We start from the raw sequence: 13,329 nt of genomic DNA, 5'->3' as shown, positions 1-13,329 counted from the left end.
GATATCCTACGGCTCTGGCATCTCAAAAATTTTGAGGTCTTCAAAGCAGCTTCAATGTTGCAGCTTCTTGTTTCAATGTCTGGGGTCCACACATCATCTTCTGGGCTCCTCCAAAGGTCTGGCTTCACTTCTCCAGCTCTGCTCTCCACAGCACTCTAAGCTCAGATTGATGCACTCCATTGTCATTGTTGTTCTTGATAATCATGCCATGGTACGAGCATCTTTAATACACTGGGATCTTCTTTTGTGAGTAGGCTTCACTAATAGCCTCTCGAGCATGAAGAATAAGAGCATGGAGATTCAGAAGTTATATAAAGTTATCAACTAAGTCTAAACTGGCAGCAAAAAAATGGAAACTCCATTCCTTCGCCTTCATGTGAATGGCGACATCTCTGGTTCAAACCAGCTGAAATTCCAATTTATCTGAATATGAATGAATGCATCATTGGTCTTAAAAAATCTAAGGAGGACCCCAGATGTCGGACTCTTTGATCGTGCTTCCTTTGCTTCTACATAAAAGCACTAAAGTGGAGGAGGTAATTTACTGTGGTATTATCCCAGCTTTCAACGTTCCTGGCTGTAAATGCATTCAGCTGTTGGAGTAAATAAAAATTAATTTAATTTTTTCACATTATTTGTGAAAAATAATCACATACGGTGCATGTGATCCCACGTGTACACACACATGCACCATGCATATTGTCAAAGAAAAGCTTGTGAAGTCAGTTCTTCCTTCTACCATATAGGCTCCAGGGATTGAACAGAAATCTTAAGGCTTAGCAGCAGGTGCCTTTTACTTTCTAAGCTGTCTTCCAGCTGGTAATGGCAAATTTTACTAGAATAAAAGTGCAAGGACAATAGAGAATCTCCAGGAACCTGGGCTGTTCAGTGGAAAAGACAGAACAAGAAGATAAAACAATGAAGACATAACAGGAGATAGCTCAATGCAGATGCATCATGTAATTCCAATTTAGACTTATTTGTTGATGTAACCATGAAAGATAGAAGGAAATCTCATTTTTCAATGTAATGATCAACTAGAATTGATACCATTTTGCATGTGTCAGCAAAATATGCTGGATTATAATATTACAAACATTTAATGCCTTTTCTCTGTGAACTTAAATTTTATAGAAATATAGGACACATGGGACAGGGAAGCAGAAAAGGGACTACTATGGATGGAAGGAGAGAAGAGGAAAAAGACAGAAGACGATAAGGGCAGGGTCAAAAAAAGAAAACCTGGATGAAGACATCATGTGAAACCTATTGCTTTATATATGAATTAAAATAAGTAAAATAAAAGATGTTAACTTCTACTGTACTAGACCACAAAGACCAAGAGAGTTGATTATATCAAATGTTTTAGGAAAGATGCTGAACTGTCACTGGAAGAAACAGACTCTATCCATTCTAATTCTTTGAATACCCAGAGTGGCATGGTAAAACAGGGTCTTCCCATTTTCAAAAATTTCTTCTATTACTTTGATATCTACAGAAACAGTCTAAAGATTTTATTAAGAGTACTTTAGCTTCCTGACAGTTTCATTGGGTTATTAACTCAATATGTACCTGTTGACATTCAACTCTTTGTACTGAGTGTAACCTACTCCCTGTACCCTCCAGTAATTCAACAAATGACTCTCAACATCAAGAACATAAGCCTAGGGCCATGGGCAAATGTCAACATCAGACCATGTCTACCCACAACAGTGCTGATCATAGTTTAAGGATTCCTAAATTATATCAGCAGTGGTGGTTGATATTTCCTACTTACAAGATCCAGGATCACATAAGAGATAAACCTCTGGAAATATTTTTAGGGAGTCTCCAGATTGGATGAAATAAGATGGGAAGAGCTATCCTACAAATGGCTATTCTATGGGCTGAGGGCTGAGCTGGGGATGGGAGGGATATCATCAGCCATTCCTTTCTGTTTCGTGGCTGTGGATGCAGTGTGCACAGTTCCCCTTATTTCTGTCACTATGCCTCCTCTACTACAATAGACTTGTTTTAGTTAGGGTTTTATTGCTGTGAACAGACACCATGACCAAGGCAACTCTTATAAGGACATTTAATTGGGGCTGTCTTACAGGTTCAGAGGTTCAGTCCAATATCATCAAAAGGGAGCAAGGCAGTATCCAGACATCAGCAAGAGGAGCTGAGAGTTCTACATCCTCATCTGAAGGCAGCTAGGAAAAGACTCCTTTCTAGGCAGCTAGGATAAAGGTTTGAAGTCATCCCTCTCTCTGTCCCTCCCTCCCTTCCATTTCTCTTGTCAGATATGTTATCATAGCAACAAGTAACCAAGGCACTGGCCATTTCCCCATATTTAGAATTGCTCAGTCTTAGGTGATGCAACTCCCACCGTTGGAATACACAAGGCGGATAAGAATCGCAAGCACCATTCTGTCCTCATTTCCCTAAAACCTTTACGACTATGGAGGTAGTATCTTTCAAGCAAAAATCAAAGTACTGTCAAAGATTAAAGATACCTGGTTTCTGTTTCAGCCTGGCTTGTGTGCTTGTCACATTCAACACCTCCTTTATCTGTGGCATAAAGAGAGCCTTGTAACTGTTTTGCCAGAGGAGATCTGAGGGTAAATGGTGCACTGTGTCCCGGTGAAATTCCTTAGTTAATTGCAATACTTATGTAAACATGATAATAAGAGGTACTATTAGTGGTTTATGACAGAGACCCTCATTTGCCCCAATTAGTTTCAATTTAGCCACAGACACCCTTTCCTTCTTAAAGCCTGTAACTATCTACTAAGTATACCCTTCCAAATTATTGGTGGTATCCAAACAAAACGCCATTGCCAGTACGTATATTAACTTAATAATACGGCACAAAAAAATCTTTGTGTTATAAATAGCTCCCTTTCATTCCAAAGGAATGGAGATCACGGCCACTGTGTTTTCTGGAGTGAACACTGGGCTGCCAATGTTCGCATTTCCTTTGCCTTTTCCCGGCTTCCCCTCACACCACCCATTGTGTACCCCAGACTTCTCTGTAAAAGACTTGCCAAGAACTGAAGGATGATATTTTCCTGTGGTTATGGGAAATAACCCTTTTGCAATCTTAGAATTTAATAATTACTAGTCAAAGGTTTTTTTTTAAAGTACTGCTATATTCCAAGGCAGAAGTCTTTCTCAAATCTTAGTTTAAAACTTACTACAATAGTATGTTACTATTAGAGATTTTTTTAGTAAATGTGTCACTGAAATATAATATACATGTAAAAACCTGAAACTGTAAATACAAACACTTATATTCTGTGATTTGATTGTGGCTTTAAAACTCTTTCCTCAAATAATACATGATATAATAGATGTTATATTTTTTAAATTTTTGCTATGAAGTTTCAATAAACTTTTTGACACTTTTAAAATTATTAAAATTAAAGAATAAATATTTACTTCATTTAAATACATGTACATAATTTACAAGGACTATTTTAGCAATATATGTAATAATCATTACTGTTTGTGAGATTGCTATAATTTTCTTTTTTAAAAAACTTAGCACTTTCGAAGTATAATCATTATAAAATTTTGTTAAAATTGTAGTAAACCCCATTCTCTCCCCATTGTAATGTCTATCCCATTCTTCAGGTGCAACTTTTTATGAACCACACTCATTTCTCTTGACATGGTGAACTTCCCTTTTCATGGTCAAATGATGATTACTGAGTCTAGCCTGCTTCCTATTAGAGCCATCTAGATCTGACCACACAGCAACAGCTATTCATTTGATTGACTTTGTGGAATAATTATTTCTCCATAGAGACAGACTAGGGCAGCATATTTATATTCTAAAAGTTGTAATTATATCTCCTATCATGAAGCTTGACTTCCTTCTGAAAATGTCATGTGTCTTATTAGAATGAATCGAATTCACTTGTTTCTTGACTGTAAACCTTTACTGTGGAAATATAAGATTACTTTATGTTCATATATTTTATATTAATAGAATATACTATGTATGCATATGTAATATATTATATAAATATATTAAAGTTTAACAAATAAAATTAATATACAATATAATAAAACATATATTCAGTTTTATTAAAGAATTCTGGGGCAGAATAATTGAAGGGTATGTCTAGTCTTACAGTGATTAATTTTTATGCGGTTTTATTTCATATAATTTTAACTTTGCTTGAGAGTTTGAACCCACTCAACAGTTTCATTCCAGTCTGTATATAAGTGAGAGGGTCATTCTGGCTTGGGGAGTTGTAAGGGCTTCCTGTCCCCATTAGTCAAGGAAACTCTTGCCTTTGCTTAGGCTTCTACAGAACAGCTCCTGAGGTCGAATCGTTGATCTACTCTTTCTAATTCTAGAGAAGTGTTTCTCAACTTTTTAATGCTGCAACCCTTTAATATAGTTCTTCATGTTGGGATGACTCTCAACCATAAAATTATTTTCGTTGCTACTTCATAACGATAATTTTGATACTGCTATGAATCTTAATGAAAATATCTGGTATGGTATATGATCTTAGGGAACCCCTAAGGTCATTCATTGCCAAAGGGGTCACAACCCACAGGTTGAGAACCACTGTTCTAGAGGCTGGGAATTCAAAAGCCTAGGGTCTAGTCTCTCTGCTTTCATGATGCCTATGAACTGCTATGTTCTGTCATGACAGAACAGTAGACAAATCAAACAATCCTTCCACCTGACATACAAGTGCATGAATCCATCCATATGGGCTTTTAGCCACCTGACCTAAACACCTGCCTTGGTTCCAGTCTCTGAACACAGTTGCACTGGGGATTAAATTTCCAATATGGGTACTTTGGCGGAGATAGCACTCCTGAAACACATGAGTTGGGAGTCTTGGATGACTCAGCATTCTGGAACAGCCAGGAACACAGAGTCATGGTTTTAACAGTTGGAGTCCTTTATTGGGCCATTTCCAGAAGTTCAATCTAGTCCTGGGATCATTTCTAGGTTATGTCCTGACTTCTTCACATGTATGTAAGTGACAGCACACAGAAAGTGCTTAGTAAATATCTGGTGATTAAAAGAATACAAGTTTCCAGTACTCAAGCCCAAACTTTATTGTCACTGTGGTCTTTGACCTTCCCTTTACTTCTTTGTTATATGGCTCGTTGTCTTGCTTTGTTACGTACTCAGTTGGCTGTTTGCCTGCTTTCCCATGTTCCCTCTAGCTGAGTGTGGTGCCATAGAGCCCTAGCTGGAGTTGAGTGTTCTGGACTCTAACGATTGGGTTTTTTTTTTTTTTTTTCAGATTTTAGCAAAAGGAAACTAGTACTTTTAGTGTTGGGATTCTAGTCTGTTAAACTTTTAGTTTAGTTTTTAGTGGAACAATGCTACAGATTGTTTATATTTAGCTCCTTTGCATGTCCAGAGCTCCTGAATTGAGAGGTGAGCCCCCCCCACAATGGTTAATACCACTATTAGAAGGGTTTCCCTTGGAGGTTGCTCACTCTCTTGTCCTGATGCATTCCACTATGGGTCCTGAGGACACATTAGAACAGCTTCACCAACTACTAGAGCCTCGACCTAGGACTCCATTGTCTAGCATTTCGTAAGCTGCTGCAAAAACTAAACTGAGAAACTTTATGGGCAAACTTCCTTGAGTCTGATGAAAGGATGTATAAGTGTGTGTGTGTGTGTGTGTGTGTGTGTGTGTGTGTGTGTGTGGCATGTGTACATTTAACACCTCTTAGATCAAATGTTTTAGACTTATTTATTTATTTTTATGTATGAGTACTCTAGCTGCATGTACAGCTACATGCCAGAAGAGGGCATCAGATCTCATTACAAGTGGTTGTGAGCCACCATGTCGTTGCTGGGAATTGAACGCAGGACCTCTGAAGAGATCAGTGCTCTTAACTGCTGAGCGGTGTCTCCAGCCTCCAATCAATTGTTTTTCTTAAGGACTACATGAGAAAATCAGCATTGCTTCTAGCCACCAGGCTGCTAGTATTGAACACATTTTTTATGGAGTACCATACATAGATTCTGGCCCTATCTTTCTGCTATGTAGATCATATTGAGTTTCTTTTGAAGGGAAGTCTGGCCTGAAAACTCCATATTTTGACAAAAAGAGAATTTATTTCAATTAGAGCAATTAATTTCTATTGGTACCACTTTAGGTATGAGGTACCTTTAAGAGTTATTTCAGAGGACAAGCATCTCCTAAAACAAGAACATGTAGATAGAAGATCACTTTATTTCAGGCTTGCCTTGTTTGTTCCACATCATAAAAGGTCAGCACCATTTAATGAAGTGAAATTGCCCACATGTTATCTTCCAGCATTAGCTGTCTCAGTGATCAGATAGGAAAATTAGCTCCCAAAAATACAGCACGACATGGGTATATAGTGTGGGTTAGGACAACATAAGTGGCATGTCAAACCCAACATTCCATAGTCTTTCTGATAATGAGACCAAATGGGACAGTGACATGTCCATCTGATGGTAATTCATCTTTCTAATGTACAATAAACACATGTAATGTTTTGTAGTTTGGGAAACCAGTGATTTTAATAGGAAGAGAACTCTCTATGGCAACCAAAACTAAAAATCTCAACACATGACCCTCAGGGTATAAATAAGTCACAGGGAGATATGTCAGAAAATGTTAACTTTTGCCATTTCTTCATCATGCTTCTGTGATACGTGAGCCTCAGTCTTCACAAGCCGCACTGGATTATAAAACCTACAAATGTACAAATATACATTGCCAGGCTCATGGTTAGTATTCTCCACTTGCTACCTCTCATTCACAGGCTACAGCGTGGTGTCTGGATATTGCTAGTGAACAAGAAAGCCAGGCATAAGAGCATATGTCCACAATCACGGCACTCAGGAGCCAGGGGCAGGAGTGTCACAAATGTGAGGTCAGTGTGGCTCACATAAGAAAATTATAGCAGTCTGAGCTGTGCAGTGAGAATCTGTCACCTGAACCAAGCCAAAACAAACCCTTTTTTAAAGAAGAAAAGAAAGTCTGCTGTAACTATCAAGATGCCCAGATAATCCATATTCAGTAGACAGCCCAAGCTTTTAAACTACAGACAAATAAGATATCATTTTAAATGATCCTAAACTAGAATTACAAGACAACTAGAGACTTCACAGTGTATTCATTTAATGGGCCCTACAGGAGAGAGTATGAAGTGGCAATGGTCACCCCGCGAGACAATTTACTTCCTCTAGACAACGAAAAGCATAAGTCCCCCATGTCATCTAGCCTTCTTTAAGTCTCTTCTATTCTGTGACTCTCATGTAATTGCCTGCAACTCGTGTTCCAGCTAACATGTCAATGATAAATGCTAGGAAAAACCTTAATTTTTAGCAAGCTCTGTAAATGACAGAAAAGAACACATAAAAAATATCTCTCCTAAGATTTTAATCACTTGCCATGTGAGTCCATATCCATTTGATTTGAGCAAAGCAAGAGACTTGCAGGATAGTAAAGGCATATGGAAGACCTTTCTCTAAGCTACTGGTGAGCACGTCCATGGAGGTCTCCAAAATAATGTCTACTGACATTGTCATTGGCATCCCACCATAGCCACATGATAAGACCCTGTTACTGAAGACACCAAACACTTTAGCTGCAGGACACAAAGATGGCAGTCTCACACTAACCAAGAACCTGTATCCTGCTGGCTAGTTTCCGTTAACAACCCATTTCTTCTGAGAGTAACATCGTCCACCCACACAGGTGAATTCATTTCAACTCCTTTTAAAGGTATACTATGAAATTAGCTTACCAGCCAGTGGGTTTCTTCAGAGTGAAGAGTGAGTTGGAAGCAAATTAGGGCCATTGTCTGTACCAGCTTTTTAGCCTAGGTCTTCAACTCACACACCCATTCCCAAGAGGAGACCATGAAAGCTCACTTTCAGGCAACTCTATTTAGAAATCAGTCCATGGAAAGGAGAGTCAGTCAGAGGGAAAGGAGAGTAATCTGAATTGAAGAAAAGGAAAAGAGGAAAAATTGAGAAGAAAGTATTAGGGCTGTAGAGCTGGCTCAGTGCTTAAGAGCAATTATCCTTGCAGGGGACTGGGCTCAGTTCCCAGGATCCACATGACAGCTCATAATCATTTGTAACTCAGTTTCCAGAGGATCTGATGTCTTCTTTGATCTCTGAGGGCACCAAGCACACATGTGGGGCATGTATATAATATAGGCAAAGCACATTAACACATAAAATAAAGTCATTTAATCTGAATTTGGTATGTTTTGGGGGAAATGAAATAGACTTTCTATGCATAGTCCTGGGTATTTTAAAACTCACTCTGTAGACCAACCTAACCTGGAACTCACAGAGATTCACCTGACTCTGCCTCTGCCTCTGCCTCTGCCTCTGCCTCTGCCTCTGCCTCTGCCTCTGCCTCTGCCTCTGCCTCTGCCTCTGCCTCTGCCTCTGCCTCTGCCTCTGCCTCTGCCTCTGCCTCTGCCTCTGCCTCTGCCTCTGCCTCTGCCTCTGCCTCTGCCTCTGCCTCTGCCTCTGCCTCTGCCTCTCCAGTGCTGGGATTAAAAGTGTGCGCCACCACTGCCCAGCAAGCTTGTTTTTAAAAAAGAAGAAAGTAGAGTATGGGCCTAGTCATTTTGTGGCCATCTGAGGCTAGACCTTATAAAAATTCCTGCAGATTATTGATCAGAGTGGTCCACCTGAGGGAGGCAGTTACTCTGTATATGTCCCAGGGTGTTGTAATCTATAGTAACCTAATAACCTCATTCATCATTCTTAGGCATTACAGTTCAGCCATTTAAATCTTACAATATTAGTGAATAAAACAATACTTTGAAGAAAGAAAATGATTAGTAAATACTTAGGAAATAATGAAGTAACTGTGTGCTATGATATTATTCTTAGAAAAGTATAGGTGTACAGACATCAATACTGAAGCTATATATTAAACCTTTCTCTTAGCAAAAATCTAAAAATATTAACTAAAGCCTTTTCCTCTTTTAAACAAAAACTGTTCCCTTTATTCTTTACCTGTCTGTCAGGCCCACACTGTCAGAGAGGACAGTCTAACATAACATATCACACTAAATTTTTATGTGACTTTAGGAGAGTTGCTCAGCTGCTCTGTCTGTTTTCATAGCTATAAAATATGGATAGTTTTAGTGTCCATCTTGTAGAACCTCTGTATTATATCTCCTATAAAACATTGTCAAATAAATACATGACCTCAAAGTGGTTCAAGTTATTGGGAGGATTCAGAATTAAAATCACAGAGGAAAGCTTACATCACAGCTCCTAGCATCAGTTCCAGCACCTATTCCCAGAGGCATTATTGAAACATTGAGCAACTATCTCACCTGCGTGTCGATCAAACAGAATTCCATACAGACCATGGTCCTGTGGCCATACTTCTGCAAAGGACTGAGTATAAACATGCTGCTTCCAGAATGTTCTGCAAGTGCCAAACACCTTGGGTGTCTTCCTGATTCCAGCTCCCATCAGAAGATTCTCTACCTCATGTCAGTTCATGTCAGGGTATCAGTGTGCTCTGCTTTCGGGACAACCTAGTGTCTTTGCCATGGATAGCACTAGTCTTGGAGTCTTAATGGAAGTTTTGTATTCTTGGCCAATCATGTGGCACCAGCAAGCACAGGAATTTCTACCTCCCTTCTTTAAGAGTCATATGAAGGCAGTTGTCATGACGATCTGTGTGTCTGGCCACATAAAGGGAATGGCTCCTTTTATCATTTGTTATAGAATGAACACTTGTATCCAGCCCCAAATCCATAGGTTGAAATCAAATCCTGACACCCAAGTCAAATGATATGGAGGGCTGAAGTCTCTGGAAGAATACTCAGTCCTAGGATGGAATTTGTGTTCTTACAAAAGAGAAAATGAGTTGCTTCTTCTTTGCCCTCATTGTCCATACAGGGAGGTATCAACAAAAGCCAACTGTCCGTGCCTATGAAAGCATCCTCACATGCATTGCCTACAGTGACCCTCTGACCTCTGACCTACATCCTCCAGAGCTGAGTGAATGTCTTGTTTCCTAAACCATCAAGAACTTTGTTTCAGCAGATGAAGTCAAAGCATTAACCAACATAGTAACCACAACAGGAAGCAAACCTTGACCCAGCACCTTTGTTTATAAATCCAGTAGCTAAAATGGAATTACTTCCCACCCAGTTGCTACAGCAAAGTGACAAATGTAAAAGGGACACTGACTGATGATTTTGCATAATCTGTCACATCCCTAACCATGTAGGTTTGCAATCTTTGGATACAAAAGCTAAAAGTGTGATCCTATGAGTGTGAATCTCCAAAGCCTACTCAGGATTTAGATTGAATTATCTTCCCATGAAGTTTTTGTATCTAAAGAGGTAATAAGATACAATGGAAAGATTGTAGAATTAGAAAGAGGGGATTTCATCCCTGACTTGCTGCTTCCAATGGGTGGCAATGCCAGCAAAGTGCTTTAGCATTCTGACAACATCTTCTTCCACATCTAGACCAACATCTTTGTTGTGGACTGTATGGCGTAATAGCCCCAACCAGGATATATACCACTCTTATACTCACCAATGAAAGGGTTTCAGGTATATCCAGGTATATGTTTCTTCTTTTTTTTTTATCTTTATTAACTTGAGTATTTCTCATTTTCATTTCAAGTGTTATTCCCCTTCCCGGTTTCCGGGCCAACATCCCCCTAACCCCTTCCCCTCCCCTTCTCTATGGGCTTCCCCTTCCCATCATTCCCCCATTACCACCCTCCCCCCAACAATCACGTTCAATGGGGGTTCAGTCTTGGCAGGACCAAGGGCTTCCCCTTCCACTGGTGCTCTTACTAGGATATTCATTGCTACCTATGAGGTCAGAGTCCAGGGTCAGTCCATGTATAGTCTTTGGGTAGTGGCTTAGTCCCTGGGAGCTCTGGTTGCTTGGTATTGTTGTATATATGGGGTCTTGAGCCCCTTCGAGCTCTTCCAGTCCTTTCTCTGATTCCTTCAACGGGGGTCCCGTTCTCAGTTCAGTGGATTGCTGCTGGCATTCGCCTATGTATTTGCTGTATTCTGGCTGTGTCTCTCAGGAGATATTCACATCTGGTTCCTGTCAGCCTGCACTTCTTTGCTTCATCCATCTTATGTAGTTTGGTGGCTGTATATGTATAGGCCACATGTGGGGCAGGCTCTGAATGGGTGTTCCTTCTGCCTCTGTTCTAAACTTTGCCTCCCTATTCCTTCCCAAGGGTATTCTTGTTCCCTTTTTAAAGAAAGAGTGAAGCATTCGCATTTTGGTCATCCTTCTTGAGTTTCATGTGTTCTGTGCATCTAGGGTAATTCAAGCATTTGGGCTAATATACACTTATCAATGAGTGCATACCATGTGTGTTTTTCTGTGATTGGGTTACCTCACTCAGGATGATATTTTCCAGTTCCATCCATTTCAGCCATATATTTTTTAATGTGAGATACGCTTTAATGTTAGAGTTTTGCCTGGTATGTCTGGAGTACTGGGTTTAATTCCTAGTTACAGAAAAGGAAGAAAATAAAAACAATAAGGAATGCAATAGGAAAAGTCTATCCCCATCCCTACCTTTAAAACTCAAGGCAAAGGAGTCATATCTGTATTCATCAAAACCCCACAATGCATTGTTTTTGGCTGCTATATGTTTTCTCTAAGGAGCCTCTTCTGATACCTGGAGAAGAATCAGTTATAGACATACCAGAATGCCCTACAATAAAATGTAGCTTGTGCCCTGTTGGCACCAGGAGGCTGCTGCAGCAGACTGAGAGTGGCCAAGGAGACCTGCTGCAATAGCTAGCTATAGAATAGCCAATCTCTCTTTGGGGACAAACAAGGGACCTCCTATAGGAGTTTACGTCCCAAGTGTCTGCCATGTTCATGTCACAGTGCCCAAATATGGACAATGGGGAAAAAGAACTGGACATCTGCATCCTGGGAGACACAGTTACAAATGTGTTGTTATGCACAGGGCATTCCACCCTTTTTCACTCTTACTCCTGTGCCAGTATTAACCAGCCTGATTTCTGAGCTTCTCTGAGTGATCATGTGAGCTCTGCAAGTAACAATGCCATTATTCCTAGAAAACAATTCATACCCTAGATTCATAAAATTAAAAATCCACTTTCATTATTTCAACATATGTCAATAAAACTGAGTGAACTACTACAACCTTTCACACAACTAATTGCTTCAAATATTTGAATGGTAAAAATTATGTTTTAACACTGTTGCCACACACCCCACCCCGTAAATAGAATGTCTCCCCTGATTTGAGACAAGTCTCCTTCAAGAATGTGTGGCTTTCCGTATAGCCAGGTGTCAAGGGTAGAATGAATAGATGCTAAGTAAAAACTGTGCCAGTGGCTTTATTGAAGAGCTAAGCCATTGAGCATTTAAAGAACTTCACAGCAGAACCAGAACAAAATGAGTTTTGAGCAGCTTTCCTATGTTAAGCAATTTCCATGAAAATCTACCAAAGGACATAAAAGCAGCAGAGTGTTATGCGCGAACACTGGACCCCTTCATCACAGTGAGAGGGCTTATTCATGAGGTGCCTTTTAAATAGAGAAGCAATGAAGCCATTTTTCAAACCAGTTGAAATGCATGTCCCTGGATCTAGTCCTTGGCACTGGTCTCAGGAAGAGGCTATATGGCTTTTTAAGTTCATAACCACAATGTCTGATGCCTCTGAATGTAAAGAGGCTGGCTTTGACTAGAGTCAGAACCTCACGCAGCCTCAGATAATGCACCCCATCTGTGTTAAGGGAGGAAGGATGATACTGCTTTAATGGAAAGTGAAGAAAAAAATAGCACGCATGATTTTTCCAAATGCATTGACCAGAGATGGAAATGAATTGTGTCAAACACGATAAAAATTTGTTATGGCTTATGGAAGGACTAGAACTATGAATTTGTTACAGAAAGAGCAACTGGGACTGGAAAAGTAGCTCAGCAGTTAAAAGCACTTTTACAGGGGACCCGGGTTCAAGCATTTACACTGGGTGCCTCACAACTACCTTTAACTCCAGTTCCAGGGGATTTGAGTCCCTCATCTGGCCTCTACAGGCACTACATGTATGTAGTATACATACAAACAAACAGGCATGTCAACAGATACATAACTAACAATAATTTTAAATAAAAACAAATTATTTCTACATATAAAAATCAAGGAGAAACATCTAAGGTAAAACCCATTGTGAATGGGGCAGATGACTCTGGAAGTAATGTTTTAAAAGCTGTTCATGGAAAACATACACACACACACACACACACACACACACACACACACGCGCGCGCGCGCGCTCACGCACACGCACACGCACTGCACCCATAACATGCACAGAGAA

Source organism: Rattus norvegicus, chromosome 18 (genome assembly GCF_036323735.1).
Source record: "Rattus norvegicus strain BN/NHsdMcwi chromosome 18, GRCr8, whole genome shotgun sequence".
Classification (NCBI taxonomy): domain Eukaryota; kingdom Metazoa; phylum Chordata; class Mammalia; order Rodentia; family Muridae; genus Rattus; species Rattus norvegicus.
Note: the sequence above shows the minus strand (reverse complement) of the source record.